The sequence below is a fragment of the Amphiura filiformis genome, chromosome 13 (assembly GCF_039555335.1).
Source record: "Amphiura filiformis chromosome 13, Afil_fr2py, whole genome shotgun sequence".
Taxonomy (NCBI): Eukaryota; Metazoa; Echinodermata; class Ophiuroidea; order Amphilepidida; family Amphiuridae; genus Amphiura; species Amphiura filiformis.
This window is the reverse complement of record NC_092640.1, coordinates 24,160,317-24,185,839: the sequence shown is the minus strand read 5'-3', so window position 1 is coordinate 24,185,839 and position 25,523 is coordinate 24,160,317. Positions and strand designations below refer to the sequence as shown.

Here is a 25,523-nt window from a genome sequence, read left to right as displayed (position 1 = left end):
TTCTTTTTCTGAATTTAGATTTGTGACTTTGCAGCAAAGGCCTAGCCATTGATCAGAAACAGAAGTGACCACCACAACCACTATTTTGTTTCTAATTCAAAATGGCGGCCATTTTGCTACAAGTCTTTCTGTCTAGTTGCTATGGAAACAATATCCATATAAAAGGCATAACCAATGCTATTAAAACTCCACATGGTTATACCTTTTTTTTCATTAATAATAGTTTTATTTTCATAGTTTGCTATCAGAAAACTTAGTTTATTCCACCACAAAATAAACCAATATCTAATAGTCAAACGTGTTGCTATGGCAAACACTGTTACTACGGTAACAGTGAGTGTCAATGCAAAAATATTTGTTGTCAGGGTGACTGTAGATTTCTCAACTAATCCACCACAGATTGGAAATCTGACAGTCTACGCCTTAAATTGTGTGTTCACATCGCACAACTCGTACAAATTTCTCTGTCGAGTTGCGGGTATTTACTTGGTTGCTTTGAGCCGAGAGATTTTTTACGTCTCTCGGCTTCAATACATAAGTTACAAATTCACTCTTGTTACAGAGCATTAAATACAGCTATTTCAGCTTTCTCTTGAGAAAGTTACATACACAGTTCATTGAGTTTACAAAGACAGGATCTCTTATAAGCCACAAATTCAGGCATGTCAGCCTTGTGTGTCAGAAGATTCACTGTCGGTTATTTTATTATAAAGACCGTGGAATGTCCAGATGTGGCACAACGCCCTCGAGCACTGCGCCAATTACAGAAAGGATCTGTCGGTCAGTTCTCTCACTGTCTTATTTCAATATTATTCAATCAATATATACGATGTCAATTAATATCATCATCATCATAAAATAATTAATTATCATCTTCAGCACTGAGGGAGTGATTTTCTTGGCAAAAACAAGAAAATTCACATCACCTCTAAGCTCCTTGAAGGAACTTTGTCAATAAAAATATAAATATATATTTTCTTTGGCAGCAAACATCAGTAACTAGCCACAGCAAATCCCATAACATGGAAGTGGGCTAGGATGTCAGCCTTGTGTCTATACATATATATCCTAAAAAAGTGAACTTTTTGAAGTTCATCTATAAATTTTATATATCGAAATTGACAGTTTTTGAAAGAAATATATACATCTTGCCGACAGCATTAAGAAAGAAAAAAAAACAAGTTTCCTGAATTTTAAATTAATAACAAGAATGTCATGATCACTGTTCTAAAGATTTAATCTATTGTAAATGCATGCGTGTACTACTGGACATTCTACCGTCTATGACTGTTTTAATCCTGAGTTTGACAGTACCTACGACTACACTATTCATTTTCATACATGTACATTAACTACACAATATATTACACAATATAACATAATATTCAATTATTTCTTTCTGAAAAATATTGGTCGGTTTAACAATTTGGCTTATGTGCTTCTCTTCGCTTAGTTATAATTTCATAAGCATTCAATAATTTGTTGGTTTTACAATGTTTTACAATTAAAAATTAAGTAAGATCGGCTTTTTGTTTTGTCAATTAGGATATTTTGTCTTATGTAGGCATCTAAGACCAAACAAATATATATTTGTATAGTTATAGCTTATTTAATTCAATTCTTTTATCCATTAGTTACCCTTTTCCATTTTCATCAAATATTACATTCAAGATTTCCTTTATCACTCCATTTTACTTCAGATAATTATAGCTTAATCTGATAAAATAATAAGAAACATTCAATAAAATAAAATCATCAAGAAATATTCACCTTTTGCTCTGTTACAAATATGCATTTAGTTTGGCCTTAAATTTTAGTGTCACTATGTCCGAATATGGACATTATTTTTCCATATTTGGAAGTTTACTTTCCAAATTTGGAGACTCTGTCGAAGATGCTGCCGACTTTCTTTGGCTTTGGAGATGGCCCTGGTGGGGGCTTCTTGCTTAATCCAAACTTTCCAAAAGGTTTTCCAGCTGCTGCAATGGACAAAAAACAAGACAAGAAGAAGTTGGCAATTAGTAAAACTATCACAGTAAGGTTAAAGTGTTACAACAATGATGCAAAAACACACTATTACACTGGTTTTCACAGTGTCCGTCTGCTGTTAAGGTATATGGCAAGCATAAAGTTCCCTATATCGAATATGAAATAAAGTTTGCTGTGTAAAATTATGAAACAAGGTAAGCTAGGGTTAAGGTCTGGGTTATGGTAATGAGGAATGAGGTTAAGGTTAGATTTGACACAGTGAATCTTATTTCATATTCGACACAGTGATCTTATTTTTGACATAGTGAACCTCCAACTTGCAAACCTTCAACATAGGCTGAAACAATTTTCATCATCATCAAAGACATTAAGAGGAGAAGGCTGAAACAATTTTCATCATGATCAAAGACAATCAATATATCCTTGTATGAAATGCCCAGGAAATTCACCATATTGGATTGTTACTCATAAGGATCAAATATGTATCTCTGGCAGTTTTTGACAAATAAGTCAAAACCAAATAATAATTTGTGCCTATGGTGTTACAAAAATTTGCATACATAGCATTTTGGCACCTAGTGTAATCTGATTGGGAATGATCAGGTGTACCGCTTCATATTTCCCCAAACTTGGGAGGGGGGGGTGTTGAATTGTATAGAACCATATCTAGAGATATAATGGCTTCCCCTCCATTAGTGACTTTCAAATGCAGTATACAACATCTACAGTCATATTCTTTGATCATGATGAAACTTTTCATAACAGGAGTGACAAACACTTAGATACATTTATATTTATAGCTGTTATTGTAAATGATTAAGGCAAAGTGGTCAATTCACAGATCAAATATTTTATATTACAGTTCATTGTGGAAAAGTATGATTTGAGTGCACTGAGATGAATATATCATGTCTTCTGATGATGATTGCACAGTTGACTGCAAGAAGATCAAAAGTGTTTTGTTATTATTATGTACATATCGTTATGAATTCGGCAGACGGCCGAATCCAGATTCGGCTTTTGGTAAATTCATTTTATGCATTCATTACTTTTGAATTTGAGAATAAGGGATCAATGCTATACATGATAGAGGGCAGCATGTCAATTTTTTAACGGAGATCAGATGATAAGTATTCAAAAGAGGGCGGCATACAGGGTTAGCTAACGGTGACTCACAGTACGGTCAAAGCGATAACCGTTAAAAATTGATATGCCGCCCTCTATAGGTAAAGCATTGATCCCTTGTTCTCTAATTCAAAAGTAATGCATGCCAAAATGAATTTACCAAAAGCGAATCCGGATTCGACCGTCTGTCAATTCATAACGTTTATGATAAATCTTCCATTGAACTGACAGATATCTTAAATGTTTTCTTTTTCTCAGTGAAACATTCAATTCTAGGAATTATAAAAATATGATTTACAACATCACTGTGAATTGACCTCTTTTTTGCATTTTATTAAATAATAACAAGAATAAGGGCCTAAGGTATGGGACAAGGGCACTGTATCACAAGGAATACATTGGTTAGGTAAAGTTCTAGAATATTACTTATATTATTACATTTATGTCAACATAGGTTTAAGATAGTGGAGTTATTTTCTCATAAGTTTATAATGGAAAGAATTTGGAAATACACAAGGACAGTGGTAATAAAGGTTCTACAATGTATAAATAAAAATTATGTAATTATTAAAATAACACTTCAAATAAGTATATAGCTGTTTATATAAATAATTTCACACTAGTTAAATTTAACATTGTAAGAACAATTATACAGTACTTAATATATGTATACACAGTATATTTTACATATAGTTTCAGATCACAACTGAAACAACAAAAACAATGTACATATGTTAATTTTCACAAAGATAAAGATACAAATATTTTGCTTGAATCTATTGTTTCAGTAAATGATATTGGAAGAGATTTGCTAAAATATTTACAAAATAAACTTGAAAATTCAATTTAAATAATCATCATGTCAATCGCCAACCTTTTGTTAAGACAGTTCCTAAAAACTAAACAAAAGATTTTTGAATAAATTTTAATCATCATAAAATTGATAAAAAATTGAAATGAAATAATTATGTTCACTTCATCTTGATTGGCATTTCATGCACAAAATTTGGATAATGTAAAGGTTTTTTTAATATTCATACTCAATAAATGTATTTTTTTGACTCACAAATACTGGTGTTTTACACATTATATATGTGATATGCACCATAAAGAAGATTTAATCATGCCCCATCATGGAACATGTAAAATGTGAAGGCAAAAGTGTATTCCTCATAGTTATATTTAATAACCAGTAATTCAGAACTAGTCTTTCCAACATAGGGTATGTTCTATTGTAACAGTTCACATACATTATTTGATACAATTAATCTAGTAGTATGGGGAATTTAGTATTTAATTGCACTCCATAATTGATTATAATCGCTACTATTAAGACTATTTCCACATTCTTGGGTACATGTGTCCTTAATCAGGAACACTGTTATTGTTAAGTACCCTCAATATTTACCTTGACAGAGCTTTGATGATGCATGCATGCCATGCTAAATTTATGCTGATATGGGGAAAAAGCAAGTTGAAAATTGCTATAAATTGTGTTGAATAAAATAATGGACTTCCTTAATTAATTAGTCAATAGTTGATTAATAACAAGTTTCTAAGCAGCATTGACGGTCAATCTAAAGATCTAACAAATTTGGCTGTGGCTGTGATGTCTTACCCTAATATGATATATTGATAGTCAATGGTAAAATATTATTTAAAAGACTAGATAATCAACAAACCACTGCATAACTTTTAAATACTTTTCTATACATAATTTTCAACTTTTTGAAATTTTCTTTCTGATATCTAAAATTAAATTATGCATCTCTTGACAACCTAGTAAGTAACATTTCTACAAATTGCTCTAGCTATTTAATCCCTGCTGCTCGTCTCAGAGCTTATGTTTGTTTCAGGATTTCAAACAATATTATAACTATAATGATAATTTTAATCTCTCATATCAAACAATATTATAATTGTAAATATAATTAAATTTTTTCCAGGCAATGATCTTCCTGTAACCTTTTCAATTCATTCTGTCTCAATATTCAACTTACTTGGTTTAAATTCCAGATTTGTTTTTTCCTCTCTGTACCCTCAATGGTAGACATTCCTCTTTATATATAACCATTCTAGACAACTATCTATCTTCCCTAAAATTTAACAATTTCTGTATACTAACCTTTGAAAGAAAGTTTAGCCTTGGTTGACTGGGATCCTGCGGTATTCTCAGCTCGGCATTCATACTCTCCTGCATCATCCTCCATAGCCTGGGGGATTGACAGGGTGCAGTTGCCAGCTTTGGATGTAGATAGTTGAAGACGAGGGCTCTTCTTGATTAGCTTGCCACCCTTGTACCTGCATGATGAAAAACAATAAAATGTGTCTGTTGTGTCAAACGCTTTTTGTAGGGTGGGAATGATAACATTTGTTTGGATGAGAGGGGGTGTGGCCGAGGCCTCAAAACCCCAAGCCATTTCTGAGGGTTATTTTGCATTATTATTATGCATCTAGAACAAAATTAGATCCATGTCTAAGGATTCCTAACTAAAACACTACCCACTGGAGTAGCACATCCCTTTAAGCAGGGTTCGATTTACTTTGAAAAACTTGCATAGCAATTTTTAGCAAAAATATTATTTAGGTGATGTTCTTATAATATTAGCATATGTTTACATTGTAAAATATTGCTATACAAGCTGATATTTGTGTAGCAGGTTGTCCAAAATGGGGAGCATTTTGCTTCACGACACAAGTTAAATTGAACCCTGCCTTTAAGCCCTCACCCTTCTCCATTGTCAAGCTTGTATCATGAAACTGCAAAATTAGAAGTCCTTTGTGTTGCTATACATTTCAGCCTCACCTTGTGCCAGATTAAGTGTTTATACTTGAATATTGAAACTTTGTAATGATTTTGATGGGCAAGGTACATAAGCAGACATATGTTGCTGAATACATTGTTTTATGACTTTGTATCCAAGCCATATTCTAGTTGCATACATCTCTTATGGAAGACATGACATTAATTGCCCACATAGGGGTTGTATATTTCAAATGGAATCATCCATTCAGCTAATCTTGTGTGTAGGAGATTAAGGATATGTCTTACATAGGGGGTGTATGGATTTCAACTTTAATAGCCCAATACACTCGCATGGTTCAAAGCATGCTAACAATCATAGTTTACTTCAATGGAAGTAACATAAAATAAAATTGAAACTCAGGCTTTGCTTTCTCAGGATACCATCAGTGCCCCTTGGATGTGCCCTTGACTAAGTACATGCTGTGGTTCTAAAGTGTGAATGATATTAGGATTGCTTACCATTTGATATCAGGGGTGGGATCTCCTTTCACAACACACTCAAAGCGTGCAGCTTTTCCAGTGTTGCCCTCAACATCCTTCAATTGCTGAGTGAAGTTTGGTTTGACACCTTTGCTCTTATCTTCTTCTGGTTTCTTGGCTTCCTCAGTCTTTTTGGCTTCTTCCTTCTTTTTGGCATCTTCAGTCTTCTTGGTTTCTTCTTTTTTCTTAGCATCTTCTGGTTTCTTGGTTTCTTCAGTCTTTTTGGCTTCTGTCTTTTTAGGCTCTTCAACCTTTTTAGGTGCTGCTTTAGGTTTCTCTTCTGGTTTTGGTGCAGCTGGTTTGGTTTCTGGTTTTGGTTTGCTGTGTACATTAAATCAAAATATCATGGTTATCCTTCTTGAAAATATGTACCTATGTAACTAAAATATGATTCGTCATACATCTATACTTATGTTATCACACCTTTTATACGCATCACTTAATCATTCACCTGCTTACTCACTTCTCCTTTACTGTGTGTGTACCTACTCACTCTCTCTCTCTCTCACTCATACACTCTCTCATTCAACAACCCACTCATCTGCTTGCTTGCTTGCTTCCCTCGCTTGACCCTTACTTACTTACTCACTCACTCACTCACTCACTCACTCACTCACTCACTCACTCACTCACTCACTCACTCACACAACCATCCATTACCCACTCAGTCAGTCAGTCACTCACTTAATCACTCACTCACTCACTCACTCATATGCTCGCCTCTCACCTGCTCACTGATTGACTTACTCACTCACTCACTCAAGCATTCACACTCATGCTTAAAATTGTGCTCACTTGTGTATATGTATTAAAACTCACTCGTATATTGGTTTTTGAAGAACTGTGTTTTAATTGTACTTTGTGCTGTTTTTTGATGTTTACCTTGCATGGGTTTGGGTCTTCCCAAACCCTGTCCTGGGTTTTGTGTTTCCATTCTTTGTGTTTTTAATGAATAAAGAGTGGTTGATATATGACAGTGATTATTCTTACCTTTCTTCTTGAGGAGTCTTTGGTTTAGCAGGCTCTTTGGCTTTGTCCCTGTAAAGATAAAGAAATTGAATAAAATATGATAATTTACATTTGTCACATGAAACCATGCACAATTCATTCTGATTTTATGCGATTCATACTTCACAGAAAGCTTGGATGATTTAGAAGTCAGATATAGGAATCAGTTTGCTTTTATGGTCCCATTAAGGTATGTTTTCTTTATTTTTTATGGCCCCCTAGGACCCCAGGCCAGGGGGTATCGCACCCCTTAACCCCCATTAATATATCTATCTGCAATATGAACATAACCAGCCATTGTCAGAAATAAGCCAACATTTTCCAGGTCTAAGAAAAGATGTGAAATCTTTAGGTCAATCTGAAAGGCCCAAGCTCAATTTCAAAATTAACACATAACATGCATAATAAAAATTTCAATGTTACACAGGTTCACATTTGTGACACTTTCTATGACTAAGCATTGAGTATGTGTTGCTGACTTTGGTAACAAGATTTTAGGCCCTGTGGGACCGCAGTATAGCTTTCTAACACTAAACATGATACTTACTTTGCAGCAGCCTTATCGGCAGCAGCGCCCTCTTTCTTGGTAACAGTCAAGGTGACCTCACATTTGACCTCACCCTCATTGTTCCAAGCCATGCAGACGTATGGGCCGGCATCTTCGGCTGTGACAGGGTCAATCTCAAAGGTATTGGAGTATTTGTCGCTGAAGAGTCTGTAGTTTCCTCCAACTGTGATCTCTTTGTCGTGTCTTGTCCACTTGACTGTGTGAGAGAAACAAATTTTGAAATTAACAACTAATATGAAAGGAAGTTGAGGCTATAAAAGCATTGTTGTCTTTGAGACCAATTTAATTTGAAGCTACACTTTTGTGGATATTCCAGATTGCCCCACAATTTTTTATTTGCCTCAAACACTCATTTTTATCACTAATTCATTTATTTTAGGCTGTCAATATACAGAGTAGCTGCTTCAGTATGAAGTACTGCTATTTGCCTTCTCCATCTTGGGCTTTGTCCCTAAGTCTAACCTCACAATCTGAAATTTTCTACTTTTGAGGATAAAATGCCAATATATGTTTTTTCCTTCATAAAATGTTTACTGCCAAAATAATCTTGGTGCCACAACTATAGTAATAAGAATTTGTAGTGTAGCCAAAGAGTACCAACTCTGCCATTTTTGAGTGTCACTCATGGATAGGAAAATAGTATACCTCTGGATTATTTTACCATACACCTGGTAAACAGACATCACAAAAATGTCCACAAAATTGTAAGTCACAAAAATTTCTACAAAATTGTAAATTTTCTCATTTTTTGTTTAATTTTTATGGGGTAACTGGAGGGAAAGATCTCTGACTGGGCAACATTTTCCCCCATGCCCAACCTTGTGGTGCCACCACTGGGTGTTGCAGAACTTCTGCAGTAAATATCCTTCACTCTGTAAGTGCAAACGGTAGAGTAACCTAAACTGCATGTATGCCAACATAATACTCACCAGAAGGAATAGGCTCTCCATCCACATCACAGACAAACTTGGCGCATCCTCCTTCCTCCACCGTGGTAGAGGCTGGTTCCTCAAAGAACTCTGGTGGGATGTGTTCATCTTCAATGGTGGCACCTGTCGCTTGTTCTGTGATGGAGGTTGCTGTCATGCTGACACTCAAACTCATGCTGCCACTAGCCTCCTCTGTTGAAGGGAAGGAAAATAATGGAAAGGTGTGATTTGCAAGAGGAATGTCAAAGACAGAGGAACAGACAAATGTATTGTTTTGGGCGGAGGGGGCCAAGATGTTCAAGTAAACCACTACAAGTTTTTGAATCTCACCTACAGCAATATGCATATATATCTGTGTAAGTTTGGCTTCTATACTCACCAAGAGTGCATCAAGCCAATATCTGAATGGAAGTTGAACATGCAATAGTCTTTGATGGTGCCCCAGGATCAAGTCTTTGATGGTGCCCCAGGGTCAAGTTTAATTTGGGTAGGGATATGCCTCAGAGAATATATAAGTGGACCCATATAGAGATGGCGGACACTAGTACACACGTTTAATTTTGTGTCGTCGTGTATGGCCCAGCTATGTGACAGATAACGGGATTCTTTATGCTACATTTTTACTACATCTGATTATTGGAACTCTCCTGACCATTCACATCTGCTTGGTATGTCATTTTAAAGCCTTCCGTTGCTAAATTTGACTGATTTTGTCTCATATTCATCGGCCACAGACTGTGTGTTTACCCGCTTCATTCAATTTCCGTATTCACCGTGTGCTCACCATTACATTGTATTTGTATGCGTGCATGCTGTTCGGGCGGATTATAAACTGTTCTTATTTGAGTGTATGCGTGTGCTTACCACGCTCCACCGCACCTTTACCAGCTGGTCACTCAATTGCTCTTCGACTGATTACGAACTATAATTCGTGATGGATCCCGAATTGAAAGCCCTTTTAGACACTATGAGACTGGAGAATAAGCAGAACTTTGCTTCCATTTCCAAACAAATTCAGAATATTAAATCCGAGATTGCCGAAATTAAATCTGATGTAACTGACCTGAAATTGAGTCTGGATTTTGTTGACAACGAAGTGCGTGTAATTAAAGACGAAACAGTACCTGGGGTTCGCAACTTGCTAATGAAAGAAATTACGGAATTGAGAAAGCAACGTCTGGAAGCAGATATGTACAGTAAAAAGCGAATCTCCTCTTTTACGGTATTGAGAAGAGGTCAGCCGATGAAGACTGTGAGGCAGTCTTGCGTTTTTTCTGAAGGATGAGTTAAAATCACGAGAACTCAGAAACAACTCTCTTTGCTAACTGCCACCGTCTCCCCTCTAAGCGCAGTGACCAATCTAAGCCAGACCCAATCATCGCCAAATTTATTCAGATGAAAGATCGGGACCATGTGCTCCGATTGGCCCCTCGTTTGAAGAAATCCATGAGGCAGTTTTGGAATATCTCCTCATCTACCCAGGGAATTGCAGATGCGAAGACAGCAGCTTTTGCCGATCAAGAGACAAGCAATTGCGGATGGCAAGAAGGCTGTTATCAAGACAGTAGGAACTGAAGTTAAGCTATTTATTGACAATAATCTCTATGTTTCTGATTAATGCTGCACTGAGCTTTTGTCTCTATTGTGCCATTCTAAATAGCTCAATATGACTTTCATAAATGACTTGAATCATCATCAAATGTTTGCAAAGGATATCTGACTCTAATTCGATATATTTAAATATCAGTGCTATTAATATTACTATTAATTTTTTGATGATAAATTAACTTGCTGTTTCAGAAACGTTAGAGGTCTAACCCTCTGGTGCCTACAATATTTTCGTCACCGATATAATCACTGTTTTTCAAAGTAGTTCCGTAGCAGTTGTAAATTAAATCAAGTATCTTCTTATGTTATTATGATTCTGTACTTCAACCTGGATTATACAAGGTTTACTTCAACAAATCTCTTTTCACACATTGTTTGCTTGAGACATATGTTTTCATGATCATTAATTAATGCCTTTAGTATGTTTAGTCATTTTTCATCACCATTTGTTGAGTTTCTTTTCCATTTCCCACTAACATGTTTTATTCATCTCTTTTATGTTCTTATGTCCCTATGAAATAATCACTTTTTTTTTTTTGTGCTGGCCGTGTCCCTGACCCGCCAACCCAGTTTTATTTTTTGCATATATTTATTCTCTTATTATTTCATATTCTTGTTTAGATTTTTCGATTTTCTTCGTGTATTATTTTTTTTCTTTGTTTCTTGTGTTTATTTGTTATATGTTGGTAGTGTGATGGCTGAGTGTAATCAATGTAATAAGTGTATTTATAAGGTGAATTGCAATTCTATTCAATGTAAGTTCTGTAAAGCTATGTATCATAAAAGATGTGTTTATGGTAATCTTGAAGGCGACAATTGGTTCTGTTACAAATGCTCTGGTGATATTTTCCCATTTAATCACATTCCTGATGATGGTGAATTTCTGTTTACTATTCGTTATTTCAATAATTCTTATGATTATAATAAGTTGTTAGATTTAAAATTCAATCCTTTCTTATTTGAAGTTGGTATTAATGACAAATCGCATGATTACCTTCAAAACCTTGGCATTTTAAATTCTTGCAACTATGTGTTTGATCCTTCATCTGACTTTAACTTGTCGTTTAAAGCTGGGTTTTCTATTTTGCATTTAAATGTACGTAGTTTTAACAAGAACCAGGATTTTATCAATGCATTTATTTCAAATTTGAATTTCACCTTTTCGATTATTGCCCTGTCCGAGACCTGGTTCAAGGAGGATCATTCAAACCTGATTGACATTTCCAATTATAATTTGATAAGTATCCCTCGTCAAGGTAGGAGAAGTGGCGGGGCTGCTCTTTATGTTCATAATACATTATCTTTTAAAGCCAGACCCGATTTAAATTTGATTCAAGCCGATCGTAATGATATTGATCATTCTGAATCCATTTTTGTTGAAATCATTTCTCCACAATCCAAATACATCATTGTTGGTAATGTTTACCGTGCCCATCGTACTAATGTTGATTCTTTTAATTCTGATTTGTCTAACTGTCTCGATCGTATTTCACTTGAAAATAAATTGTGTTACATCTCTGGTGACTTCAATCTTGATATTCTTCATTATGACTCCGACAACAAGGTTAATGAATTTGTCAATAATTTTTATACTCATGATATGTTTCCACTTATAGACCGTCCTACACGTATTGTTAATAACTCAGCGAGTATTCTTGACAACATATTCACAAATGTTCTTAGTAAGCAGATTAAGTCGGGTATTTTTGTTAATAACATTACCGATCACTATCCCGTATTTCAAGTTACTGGTGCTATTGATTTACATAAACATAGTCCTAAATTTATCAATTGTCGTACATTTAATCAAGATAATATTAATTGCTTTAAGAATCATCTTCAGCTCACAGATTGGGATAATATTATGAATGATTTATCACCTCGAAAGCCTATTCCAATTTTGTTACAAAATTCAATGATTTGTACAATCGCTCTTTTTCCTGTTAAGCGCTTAAGCGTATCTCTCGGGCTAAAGGCATTCCTCATAAACCATGGATCACCAAGGCAATTCTTAGGTCTATCAGCAGAAAGGACAAACTCTACCGAAAGTATAGATCATCACCAACTGCTTCTAACAAGCGTGCCTTGTCAGATTATAAGAACAAACTGACCTCTGTTATTCGTGCATCTAAAAAGCAGTATTACTGTAACTTACTTGATGTCCACAGACGTGATCTTAAAAAGACTTGGGGTGTCTTGAATGATCTTTTAGGTAATAGAAGGAAGAAGCCTTTGTCTGATTCTTTTGTCATTAATGGTTCTATTGTTTCCGATTCACAGCAAATTGCTGATGGTTTAAATGATTACTTTGTTAATGTTGGTCCCAATTTAGCTAGTAATATTCCTTCAACTCAAACAAAATTCAATGATTTTCTCAATTCAGTTCCATCACCTATGCACTCTCTTTTCTTATCTCCAACTGATGTTGAGGAAGTCGTTGATATTTGTTCTTCATTTAAAGCTGGTACTAGCAGTGGTTTTGATGACGTTAAACCAGACATTGTCAAGATTGTTATTGATTTAATTAAAATACCCTTATGTCATGTTTTTAATTTGTCTATCAGCTCAGGTATTGTACCAGATGAACTTAAAATTGCGTGTCGTTCCCATTCACAAATCTGGAGATGCTACTTTATGTAACAATTATCGTCCTATATCTGTTTTACCTGTGTTTTCCAAAATGTTTGAAAGTATTATTCATAAAAGATTGTATAAATTTCTTGAATGTCATAATTTGCTTCATAATTGTCAATTTGGTTTCGAAAAAAGCTCTCCTCTTATATGGCACTCATTACCGCCTATGATAAGATTGCTACAGACCTTGATAAAAGATTACATACAATGGGCATCTTCTTGGACCTCTCGAAGGCCTTCGACACGATTGATCATCACATTCTTCTTGATAAACTACATCATTATGGTATCAGAGGAAGTGCCTTGAGTGGTTCAAGAGTTACCTTACCAATAGAACTCAGTATGTTTGTTTAGATGAATGTAACTCATCATATCGTAATATAACATGTGGTGTGCCCCAGGGTTCAGTCTTAGGCCCTTTACTTTTCATCATTTTCCTAAATGACATTGCTTTTTCTTCTGATAAACTTGCTTTTGTAACCTATGCAGATGACACAAATGTTATTGTTTAGCATGCTAACCTCCCTGATTTAATAACTATTGTTAACCAGGAATTAGATAAGCTTTCTGTATGGTTTAAATCAAATAAGTTGTCGTTAAATGTAGACAAAACAAATTACATTATGTTTAAAAACAGGTATAGCAATCGTGTGTATAATGATTTAAATATTTTCATTGACGGAGTCAAAATCTCCAGAGTTTCCCAAACAAAGTTCCTTGGAGTTCTCTTAGAGCGAGTCTTTAACTTGGTCAAAACATACTTCAAATGTTGTTAATATTTTATCTAAGTATTGTGGTATCTTGTATCGCCTTAAAGAAGTTCTCCCTTCCAAAACATTGTTTTCATTATACAATACTCTTGTGCTTCCCCACCTATCTTATTGCAATTTAATTTGGGCAGATTCAAATAACACCAATCTCCACTCAATCCATCTAAAACAAAAAAAGAATTATGAGGATCTGCTCGAATTCTCACTGGCTCGAGCATATTCCACCTTTATTTAAGAATTTTAATACTCTGACTATTTATGACATCCACAAATTGACCCTTTGTTCATTTATGCACAATTATGCTTCCAATAACCTTCCTGTTAATTTTGCCGATTATTTCATTCAAAATAGGTCCTTTCACAGCTACCCCACCCGCATATCCTCATTTTATCGTCCGTATAATTTCAATACTGATTTAGCAAGAAATACAATTAGAAGACAAGGTCCTCTGATTTGGAATACAATTTTGCAAGAGTTAAAGAATGCCAAATCACTGTATGTATTTAAAAGAAAATATAAGTCATATCTGTTGTCATATTACCAGTAACTTAATTGGTTTGTTTTATTTTATAACTTTTATTTTATAAGTTTGCTATATGCCATCATCACTGCCTTCACCTTAGTGTTTAGTTGCACATGTCCTGTCCGGTCCTGTTCTGCACTTACCCAGTCCTGTTCCGTGTTTGTAGTTGTCATGTTTTAGTAGTTATTTAAGGTAGTAATCTATAATTATCATCATTTGCAACTTCTAGGGTGACCATACATTTCGAGCCTTGCTCTTTTTGGTCTCCCCACCAATGTTTTCCTTCATTATTTGGATTGTATAATATTGTATGGTGAAAATAAACTGAAACTGAAACTGAAACTGAAGAAGTTATTCATTAGTTTTCAAGAAAATTTGACCCATTCTTATACCTGAGCCCAGAATTTTGGGAATTGGACTCCAGTTATTTAGGTGACATTGGTATTTTTTATGGGATTTTAACAAAATTCCCATTTTTATACCAGAATTGACCTGGAAGAGGCCGGTCCATTAATTGTCATACCAAAAGCCCGAAAATAAGACCCATATTTGCGACACATTCCTGTATGGTTATTTGTACCGAATGCCCCCAATGTTCTCAGCTGTTGAACCTCCTGAGCACTACCTGCCAATCCAACATTGCCTCTGATTGGTCAATTACATGATATCTTCACTTTAATCACCAATCAGAATGGAGCTTTTCAAATAATTCACCCCAATTTTTTTGTGTGGTGAAATTATTCTAACAATGTTGCTGATTGGTCCAATTGATAATGAAAACTTCTTTTTGGCCAATTGGCAGGTAGTTCTCATGGGGTTAAGCATTGGGTACCATTAACTTACCAAGTACATTAATCATTGCACTACTGTCAGCCTCTCCACAGTCATTGAGGGCTTCACATGTGTATTTGCCGCTGTCTTCTGGGAAGATCTCAGCAATCTCGAGTTGATGGATGTTGCCACGTGCGACGTAGCGGAATTCTTCGCTGTCGGGGATGTCGTGTCCATTGCGTAGCCAGCCTACATCCATTGGACGAGCACCTAGTGAACGATGAAGAATGTTACGCAAGGGTTATAAATTTCTAATAAATGTCTAATTTTATGCACACAAAATAATCAAAAGATCTAACTAACAAATCAATTGCTATATTTTCTTTCTTAATTTCGAATATCTAACAAAAAGCTATGCAGAATAGCCTTTAATTTGACTGAATGTGGTAGAATAGATTACTGGTTATAAAAACAACAACCAATCATTTGTAAACTAGACTCTGTTGTTGAGTCTCTTATTGTGACTGTTCTTGAAAATAAAATAGTACCTTCTGAAGTGCATCTTCAACTTCCAATATTCTTCTTCATTCCCACAGTTTGATGTCATACAATTTATGCCAATTTATTAACGTAATTCCCATCATTCAGTATAGATCAATCCTCGCCCAAACTGGGAACAGCAGCTAGATGAGGCCATGCACACAAATGGGCTATTCCATTTAAAATTCACACTACCCCTGTGGAAGATATAGCTGAAGTCTTCCACAGAGGGAGTACAAGTTTTGAATCAAATAGACAATTGGGTAACTTCCATTTGAAACACTCACTCCAGTTATGGAAGATGTAGGTAAAGCTATAATACAGGGGGAGTATAGGTTTCAAAATAATTAACTCTGACCAATTACATTTGAAAAACATACTCTCCCTGTGGAAGATATTTCCAAAATTCTTCCACAGGGGTAGGGTGGATTTTAAATGGAATAGCCCAATGCTCACATCGTCAACAAATCCCTAATACTTACCACTGATTTCAACCTCCAAAGTTACTTTGTCACCATCCTTGACAATCTGTTCAGTCAGTCCTCTCATAAATATTGGCGGACCTTCACCCTCTGTGTCATCAATGATAGCTGCTGGTACTTCTTCAACCTTCTCTGCTTCCTTCTTCTCGATCTTTACTTCTTCCTTCTTCTCAACCTTCATCTCCTCCTCCTTGACTTTCTTCTCTACCTTCTTGACTTTCTTGACTGCTCCCATTTCTTCACGGGGTGGTCTTGCAGCTTCTTTCCTGGAGACTTTGGGGACTCGTTCTTTGCCCCTCTTGTCCACCTGTTTTGGAAATAAGAAGTAACAGAGTTTTAGTCAAAAATCATCAGTAAAAGGTTCAAAATTCCTGACAAATATCACAGTTAAAGGTGGGTGGCTTGATTGATTGGCAGTAATTCCCATCATTCACCACACCCACTTTATCCCATCCAGATTTTTGTCAGTACCCCAGTCAAACTTTAGGTCTGAGATGTGTTTTTAGATGGTACAACAACAAGTAGGGAAGGCTAGTGTACCACCCCCAAGAGCATACTATTCTATACCATATTTCGATTTCACACATGCATCTATCTATGTGGTGTCTTTAAGCATGTGAGTGTGCATGCCAGCACTTTGAGCGAATGCTAGCAATATGAAGCTGCACCCAATGAAATGCGTACTGATGTCACTGCCACATCATGGTGAAAAATTGTATAGGGACCTTTAGGATACAAAGTGTTGCTTCTAATATTCAAACCACTGGAGCAATTTAAACTCATAACTTTAAATAAGAATGTTCATGAATCTGTGTTGATTTATTTAATGATTAAAGTATAACCGGCTAGTGTAAGGAAGCTTACATAATGACGGAACGCTCTTTGAAAATAGAATTTCTGGAATATAGGAGACCAAGTTCTACAAAATTACAAGCCTCAAACCACATTCAAATGGGGTTATCTGGACATTTTGTGGACTTAGACCTGGTTGAAATCTGTGACAGAGACCACAGGTGGTTTGAACAAAGCCTTAAGGATGCAGTGCACATCAAAGTTAATGAACCGTTTCTCAACAAGGATAGGGGCAGGTTCAAACTTCCAGGAGTCTACAACACTGTGATTAAGTCTAAGGTCAAAAGGTCACGACCTGATGATATGTATCACATATTGCTGATGAAAGATGGAGTACTAATTAAAAATTTTGAGGTAGGAATAATTTCTTAAGTTTTAAACTTTAATCATTGAAATAAGAATGCTTGGGTGATGGGTTTATGTGTAACTCACAGGTATGTCTTCAGAGATTGAGATCTCCTCCATTTCATCTGCCTCAACAGACTTGAAGTCCATACGACTCAGTCTCGACACTTGTTCTGTGAAGAGTGCATCAGGCTTTCCACGAGTAACTTCCAATTCCTCCTGTTCTTCTTCTTCATACTTGTAGGATCTTTCCCTTCTTGAATATGCATCGTATCTATAGGCATCACCACGTCCCATGACTGGGCTAGGTTTGAAGATAGAGGCGTTGGTCTAAATGGAGAGCCAGCTGTGTATCGACCTGCAGGTGAGAAGCGGTCTTCCATGTAGGATGGTGGCGTGTAGCGTGCAGACTCCCAGCGACCCTTCAGATCTTTGCTTGGTGAGACTCCGTACTCCTCTTGGAAGCGGCGCCTCATACGGCCTTCGAAGGAGGCCTTGGGTGGTTTTGGTTCCTTCTTCTTCTTCTTCTTTTCCTTTTTGTCACGTGGTTTGCGGACTTGTTTACGGTGGCGGCGTCGGTGTCCTGGTTCGATTTCTCCTTCAGATTCAACATCAGCTTCCACTAAAATTTTGAAAAATAAAAATTTAAAATTTAAATTAAAAATTTTAACAAATAACTTGTAAAGCATATCACAATATTAATCTACCCATAATAATAATTTTGTGATTATTTTGTTGTACTTTTTTTAAAAATCACTGAGGCTTTGTACAGTTGTAGTAATTTGTCTATAGATATATGCCCGCTATGCCCTTTTGCCAAGAGAGGGCAGTATTCAACCAGTTAATTGAGACACTTGGAAGTGTCAGCAACACAAGTTTAAAAACTAATAAAACTGCATAGGTAAGCCATGTCACTATTATCAATTAGCCTGCCGCTAAACAAATTAAGGCGCCAGTTATGTTCACCCCTGTATATCCTAAACAAAGACAGATATGTCATAATTTCAAGCAGCTAATACCTGTACTCTTTAGCTCTAATTTAAGATCTCATTTGTTGAAATTGGTTCAGAATTGAAGAAACTGTGATCTAAAATCTAAGGAAGAAACAAAATCAAAAGTTGCACTTTTGTGTTCTAATCAATGAAAGCAAGACACTAGTTTTAACATGTTCAAGAACGCTTTGTGTACAGTATCCAGCTTGATTAGCAGTATTTTTTTAGGTACTCACATTCTAGGACAGTAAGTTCAGCAGCGCAAGATGCTTTGCCAGCAGGAGAGCTAGCAACAGCTTTGTAGCGCCCTCCATCAGTGACTGTAGCTGAATTGACGACCAAGGTAATAGCGCCAGCACCGTATTTCTCAATCTTGATTCGGTTGGATTCTTCAACAGGGTTATTGTCTTTGTACCTGTAAGACAAGCAAAAGTCAGGGGTAATGCCATGTGAATTGTTGGAAAAATTGGCATAAGTTTCTTTATTTAATGGTTTGTGTGCTAGCCATAGACTTTAACATAAAAATCCCAAGTTTTAAGATATTTTCTCAAAATATTGAGAGCTATCTCAAGAACCACTGAACCAATACTGGGCTGTTTGTATTAATTTTAATGCATTTTTCATGTTGATTCCAAATATGGTCATAAAAATATACAATTCTGGAATTTGTTAATTTTAAAGAAAAAATGGAACTTGTCGTCTGCAGTCGATGAGGAGAGGGTTCAGACTTTTGTCACAGAAAGTAAGGCAAGGGGCTGGATAATTGGATGAAAGATAAAAACATATACAAAGCAAGACAAGTATCTTTAACTTATGGTTCAGCATAAAGTGATAAGTCTTTGAAATTTGTTTGACATGTAAGCAAATTATAGCCTGAAAAATTTACTTTTATGGCATAAATATCTACAGAAATACCCAACCACACAAACAAAGAAACAAAATATAAATATGTGAAAAATTCAAGGAATGAATCTGTCAAGAATTTTAAATATTTATGTTTTCATTATTCATTCATTCTTGAAAAATGCTGAAGCATGGCCAAAAGTATGGTGCTGTGAGCTGTACATACATCACACATCACAACCATGTAACTCACAGGCCGTAGGTTGCCCACTCACTCCTGATTTAGACTGTGTATGGCCACAGTTTTGTGCATTATGATGAAGAGTAAAATTGCAATCACTTTCTGATGAAGACTAAGTGGTAACAATTGAAAGTTCCTTACCATTGTACTTCTGGTTCTGGGTTACCAGATACCATGAGTTCAAATCTTGCTGTCTTGCCTTCCCTGATACGGATGGCACGGAGTGTTCTTACAAATGATGGACGGATGAAGTCAATGGACTCATCAGGTGCAAGTTCTGCAAAGAAGGGAGAAAAAATGTGTTATTTTGGATATACTTGAGATAATTTTACATCACAAAAATTGGACTGATAAAGACCTCTTCTATGTCATAAAATATGTCATTTATACTGTCAGCCCTGTGGATTTTCCTTATTGTTGTTATCTTCCAACTTGAACATCAGGCGCGTAGCCAGCATTTCCAGTCCGGGGGCAGTATCGTCCCTATTTTCCCTTTCCCCTCTCCTTCCTCTTTCCCTTCTCTTCCTCCCTCTCCTCCTTCTCCTCCACCTTCTCTTCCTCCCTCTCCTCCCCATTCTCTTCGCTTTCTCCCTCTCCTTCCCAATGATAAATTGAGTTATTCCATTAAAAATCCACACTACCCATGTGGAATATTTGGGAAATAGTTTCCACAGGGGGAGTGTGAATTTCAAATGGAATGAACTTATTAGACAGCTCCAACCTGAATCTTCAACAGAGGGTCAGAGGGATGAGGGGAAGATGAGGATTTTAAATGGAATAACCCATTATACTAGCAATTTTACTTTTGACTATATTGTGTTGTGGTGTAATTACATGCATTGGTTTTGTATTTCTCCTCATAATTCTTTTGCATAAAGGTAAAGAACAAGTAAAAAGGTTTCATCAAATATGCTGGTGGATTGAAATGAGGTAAAATAGTTTTAAAAACATGTAAAACAGAGCTGTAAACAACAAAATAAGCAGACTACTCACTCTCATCAACAACCAGCTCACAAGCAGTGCTCTCCTCTCCATCATCATTGACTGCATGGCATCTGTATGTTCCTGTATCCCTCATACTGGACACGGTAATCTCCAGGGAGCATGTTCCCCATCTGTTGATGATCTTGTAGTACTCTCCATTCTTCACTGGGAGTCCGTTCTTTGTCCAGGTGATCTTAGGTTCGGGGAAGCCTTGGACGTTGCATACAAGGCGTGCGGTGTCTCCTTCGATGATGTTCCTACGACGCAAGGGCATGCTGTAGAAGGGTGGATGGGTGAGACGTTTGCGTGGTGGTGGTGCAATTCTGGTCAGGTCTTCCACACTGGATTCTCTGTGATATGGGAAAATAAAGTGATGTATATATTTTGGTTAGTTTGTATTCAAGAATTTATTCATATATTGTTTATGTTTTTTTGTATAATACATTCCGTTTCTCTGAAGCTGACAGTCAGTGTGATCTAAGCATATTCTGAATAACAGTGAATATAATGAGTCGCTATATAATTATTGATAGTATACAAGTAAACCATATTCTTGTCTCATTTTGCAAGGGAAATTTATTAGGGTTTTGAATGCATCCCTTAAACATATGTATCCATGATAAAATTGTGCTTTTATGACGTTACATCGGTTAAGGATGTACGTAGGTGACCCAATTTACAACCTAATTCCCCCACTTTTTGAGGCCTGAGATAAGTTTCCTTTAGATGTTATGAATGAATGAAAAAGTTACAGCCTCATTCCCCATGGTGTACAACCCATACTGTTCCATTGTGATAAACATTTTTGTTCTTCTAATACCCATAAGGCTGGAGCAAATTAGCTCCAAACTTGAAAAAAAAACTTGTCAAAAACACCTAATGAACAAGAAAGGGACCACTCATCTTTAAATCAAACGGACAAACAAATTTATTTAACACAAAAATCAATCAATACAACACAAACAAACAAACAAACACACAAACATACAAATAAACAAACAAATAAACACACACACAAACAAACAAACAAATAAACTGAGTACATGATCTTTTCAAGTTGTTATTTTCAAATCATGTTGCATCATGGGTAAATTGACACCCTCTCTGTGACATGCCGCCTGCTGTAACCACAGTAGTAAAGTAACAGCTGCAAAGCTGAATGCCCTTTAAGATGATACATCTATTTGTTATAAGTGTACTCAATGTTTATCATGGCTTTAGTTAAAACACATTTAGTGTTAGCAACATTCAAATAATCATGCTGAGAGCGGTACTTTATTTTAATTTTCTGTCTCCTTGTTTTAGTCTGTTATCTCACACATGAGTGCTGATTATGTTCTACACTTGTTGTGCTATTATAACAATGATTATTTTGTATGTAAGTTTGGATACTAATCCGCAATTACATACAGTCCAACATTGAAGGGAAAAAACCTTTGTAGATGACATGGTAAATGAACATATTTTACTAAAACATTCCACTTGATGTTGCCCTCCGCCTTTTCTTGCTGTCTCCTTTATTTTATTCTCTCTCTATCTTTCTAATTCTTTATATTCCTGTTTCCTGTCTTTCTGCCTTTCACTTTTTGTTCCTTCTTTCTTTTATCCCTATCTCTCCCTTCCCCACCCCTTCAATCTTGTGTTCTCTTTGCTTCTCCCTCTTCCTCTCTGCAAATTACAATGACGCACTTTAAAATTTTTCAAAACTATGTAACCTAATGGGTTCTATTCATCCAGTATTTTCTTAAACTATACCCCTTGCCAGTTGCCACTAATAGGCTACTATAAGAAGCTTGTGCAAACCAAACACTTTTTATGGTGATATCTGAGTGCGAAGCATCAATAGTACAAAATTGACCTCATGGTGTGATCTGAGAGTTGTGACATCAACGAAGCAACTTACATGAGAGAGGGCTCAATTGTTATTCTTGTCATCGTGTTGATATAGAAATTAGTGGTGACCTTTTCTTCAGGTTTAGAATGACAAAGTACGAAATAACAAGATTTGATAAAGCCATAAAACGACCCATTAGGCCAATCACAGATTGTCCTTGCCATAAATTGCAATTTTGAAGTACATATATGCCAGGTTCGAGGTAATCTCACAGTTAGTCAAATAAGAACTTGATCCATGCAGTTCTAAGTTTATGGTACCATTGAAAATGACAATGGGGGTATCAATCAGAATTTTGATACATGATATTTGATCAAAAAAGGTATTTTGAAGCATACATGTATAAGGCAATCACTTGGGGACTGTTTCCGATTCCAAAGGTCTGCTTTTCCCAAAAGACTGTTATTCCAAAAATGTTAGTTCGGAAAAGCGAACATATGTTCCATTTTTTGAATTGTGTAGTCCTTCAGTACAGGATTTTTTTTTTAAAGTGGATTTCCAGAATAGCCGGCCTTTGGAATAATATGCTATAATCTCTTTGCCTACACCTCATTCAATGCTTTACTCTGCATAATTAACTGAGGCACTTTGAGATTCACGGGTAGGCCATCTTACAATTGCCAACAACTATCCTGCGGCAAAAGCTCCTCCAATGACAAACCTCAAATTACCCATCTACATCTGCATCTGTGTAGATATTTTACTTTGAGTAATTAATGGAGACACTTGGAGATGCATGGGTATTGGGTAGGTCATCTATCCTGCAGTTTTCCCAATGAAAACCAGAATAGCAGGCTGTAATTGATAACTTTGCCTGCTCCTCAAATTCACCTGCTGCATAGCTCTGCATCTGTGTACATGTTTTACCTTGAATAATTACTTCGGACACTTGGAGACGCATGGGTATTGCGTACATGATCTTACAATGACCATCTATTCTGCGGCAAAGAAAAGCTCCTCCAATGACATCTGGAATAACTTTACCTACAACTCAAATTTCCAATTTGCATCTGTGTAGAAGTTCTACTTTGCTTAATAACTTCAGACACTTTGAGATGCATGGGCAGGCCAAATCACAATTACCGATTATCCTGCGGTAAATCAAAGCTCATCCAATTGACAACGGAATCATTTTACCTGCACCTCAAATTCGCAATCTGCATCTGTGTGCATGTTTAACTCTGTATAATTAATAGAGACACTTTGAGATGCACGAGCAGGCCAAATCAAAATTACCATTTATCCTGCGGCAAAACAAACCTCATCCAATTAACAACTGAAATTATTTTACCTATATCTCAAATTCACAATCTGCATCTGTGTAGATGTTTAACTCTACATAATTAATTCAGACACTTTGAGATGCATGGGGAGGCCAAATCATAATTCCCATCTATCCTGCGGCAAAACAAAACTCATCGAATTGACAACTGAAATCATTTTACCTAACCTCAAACCTGCATCTGTGTAGATGTTCAACTATGCATAATTAATAGAGACACTTTGAGATGCACAGGGATTGGGTAGGCCATCTTACAATTACCATCTACCCTGCGGTAAAACAAATCTACTCTAATAGCAGCTATTCCTGTACTCATTGTATCCAAGTGTTACCTATGACCTTTAGGAACAATCAAAGTCAATGTTTGGATTCAATTGATACGGTGGGGATCTGTGATGAACTAATTTGACAATGCAATGACCTTTAAGATTTAATATCATCATCATCATGGAAAGTTCATTCATTGTTCTGGAACTGCACAGAGACAAACTCCCAGAACAAATTCTTCTCTGATGGTAACCTTGGTCAATACCAAACTTGAGGTGATACAAAGTCTAGTTGTCAAATTTCTGGACAAAACTCATATCTGACAAGAACCGGACCTTCTGAAATGTCGATGAGCAAGCTGTGAGACCACAGCAACTAGTACTACTTGGGCTAATGGAAAAGTTGATCCCTGAAAGTAAAGAGCCCATTCGTCAGATTGACTACAGGGTATATCACAATCTGCTTGTTGAATTCTCTCCCTTTGTATAGAATGTTAACAATATGCCCATGAGTACTACTGCCTTTCTTACACTGCCCTGATTGGTTAATTACATGATATAATCATCTAAGTAACCAATCAAAATACAGCTTCTAGATCTCTAAGCAATTCTAAGCTTAATCTCCTTTAGTCCTATTAACTACTCTCACCAACATTTTGATTGGCTCAATACATGATATAGCCCTCTTTGTAACCAATCAAAATAGTTATTACAAGCCAATAATCTGACCAGTACTGCCCATGGAACTAAAAGTAAGATTAGCCTACATTTTTTCTCAAGAATTCTTTGAAACTACTAGCCAACAGGCAACCTTCAAATACTTCACATTTCTATTTTTCTATTGCACTTTATCTCTGAACATTGTACTGTAGGCCTAATTCTCATCTGCGTAACTTTTTTACCCACATTCCAAAAGTTCATTGATATTCAAATGTACACATCTACCTAGAACAAAACCTGGGAACAAAATGACAAGAGACCGTTCCTTACTAAACATTATACCCCAACACATAGATTCAAAAGTTGACACTGTAACTCTTCATCCCTGCAACGGGAGAACAGCAAACTTTGCTTAACCTGACTTGTGACATTAAAGCAAGAGTCCATTAACATACCAAACATTAATGGATCCCAGCTTTTGATCTTCGGGGCATAGAGGCCAGACGAGAGGGGAGAAAAAGGAGAACATGTGAAGCTGCCGAAGGGAAGGATGAAGAGGAGAAAAGAAGAGCATGTGATCTAAATATATTCACTTGAGTTTATATTTCAAGAGAGGGAAAAGACTAAATCAAAACTGCTGAGGGGTAGGAGATACAAAATGGATTTTGAGATGAAGGTTTATATACATTTTAGTAAATCGCTTCAGGGATAACAACAAACCTAATTGAAGCTTGCCAAGGGTAAAATCTGACTTGGCACAGAACACCATGCTTGTACAGTATGAAGATAAAACATCAACATTCTGCACTACATAACATCTTTGATACTTTCACAGTACATGTCAAAAGGGGGTGGAAAAGGACAACAGTGAAACTGAAAGGGAACTTCTTAACACAGATGTAATGAGGACACAAACATGCCCCACTACAA

General features: G+C 36.1%; 1 pseudogene; it reads right to left on the bottom strand.

Moving 5' to 3' along the window:
* Positions 1 to 203: 203 nt before the first annotated feature.
* The window catches only part of LOC140167517 (twitchin-like), a 118,454-nt pseudogene continuing 93,134 nt past the window's right edge, over positions 204 to 25,523 (bottom strand).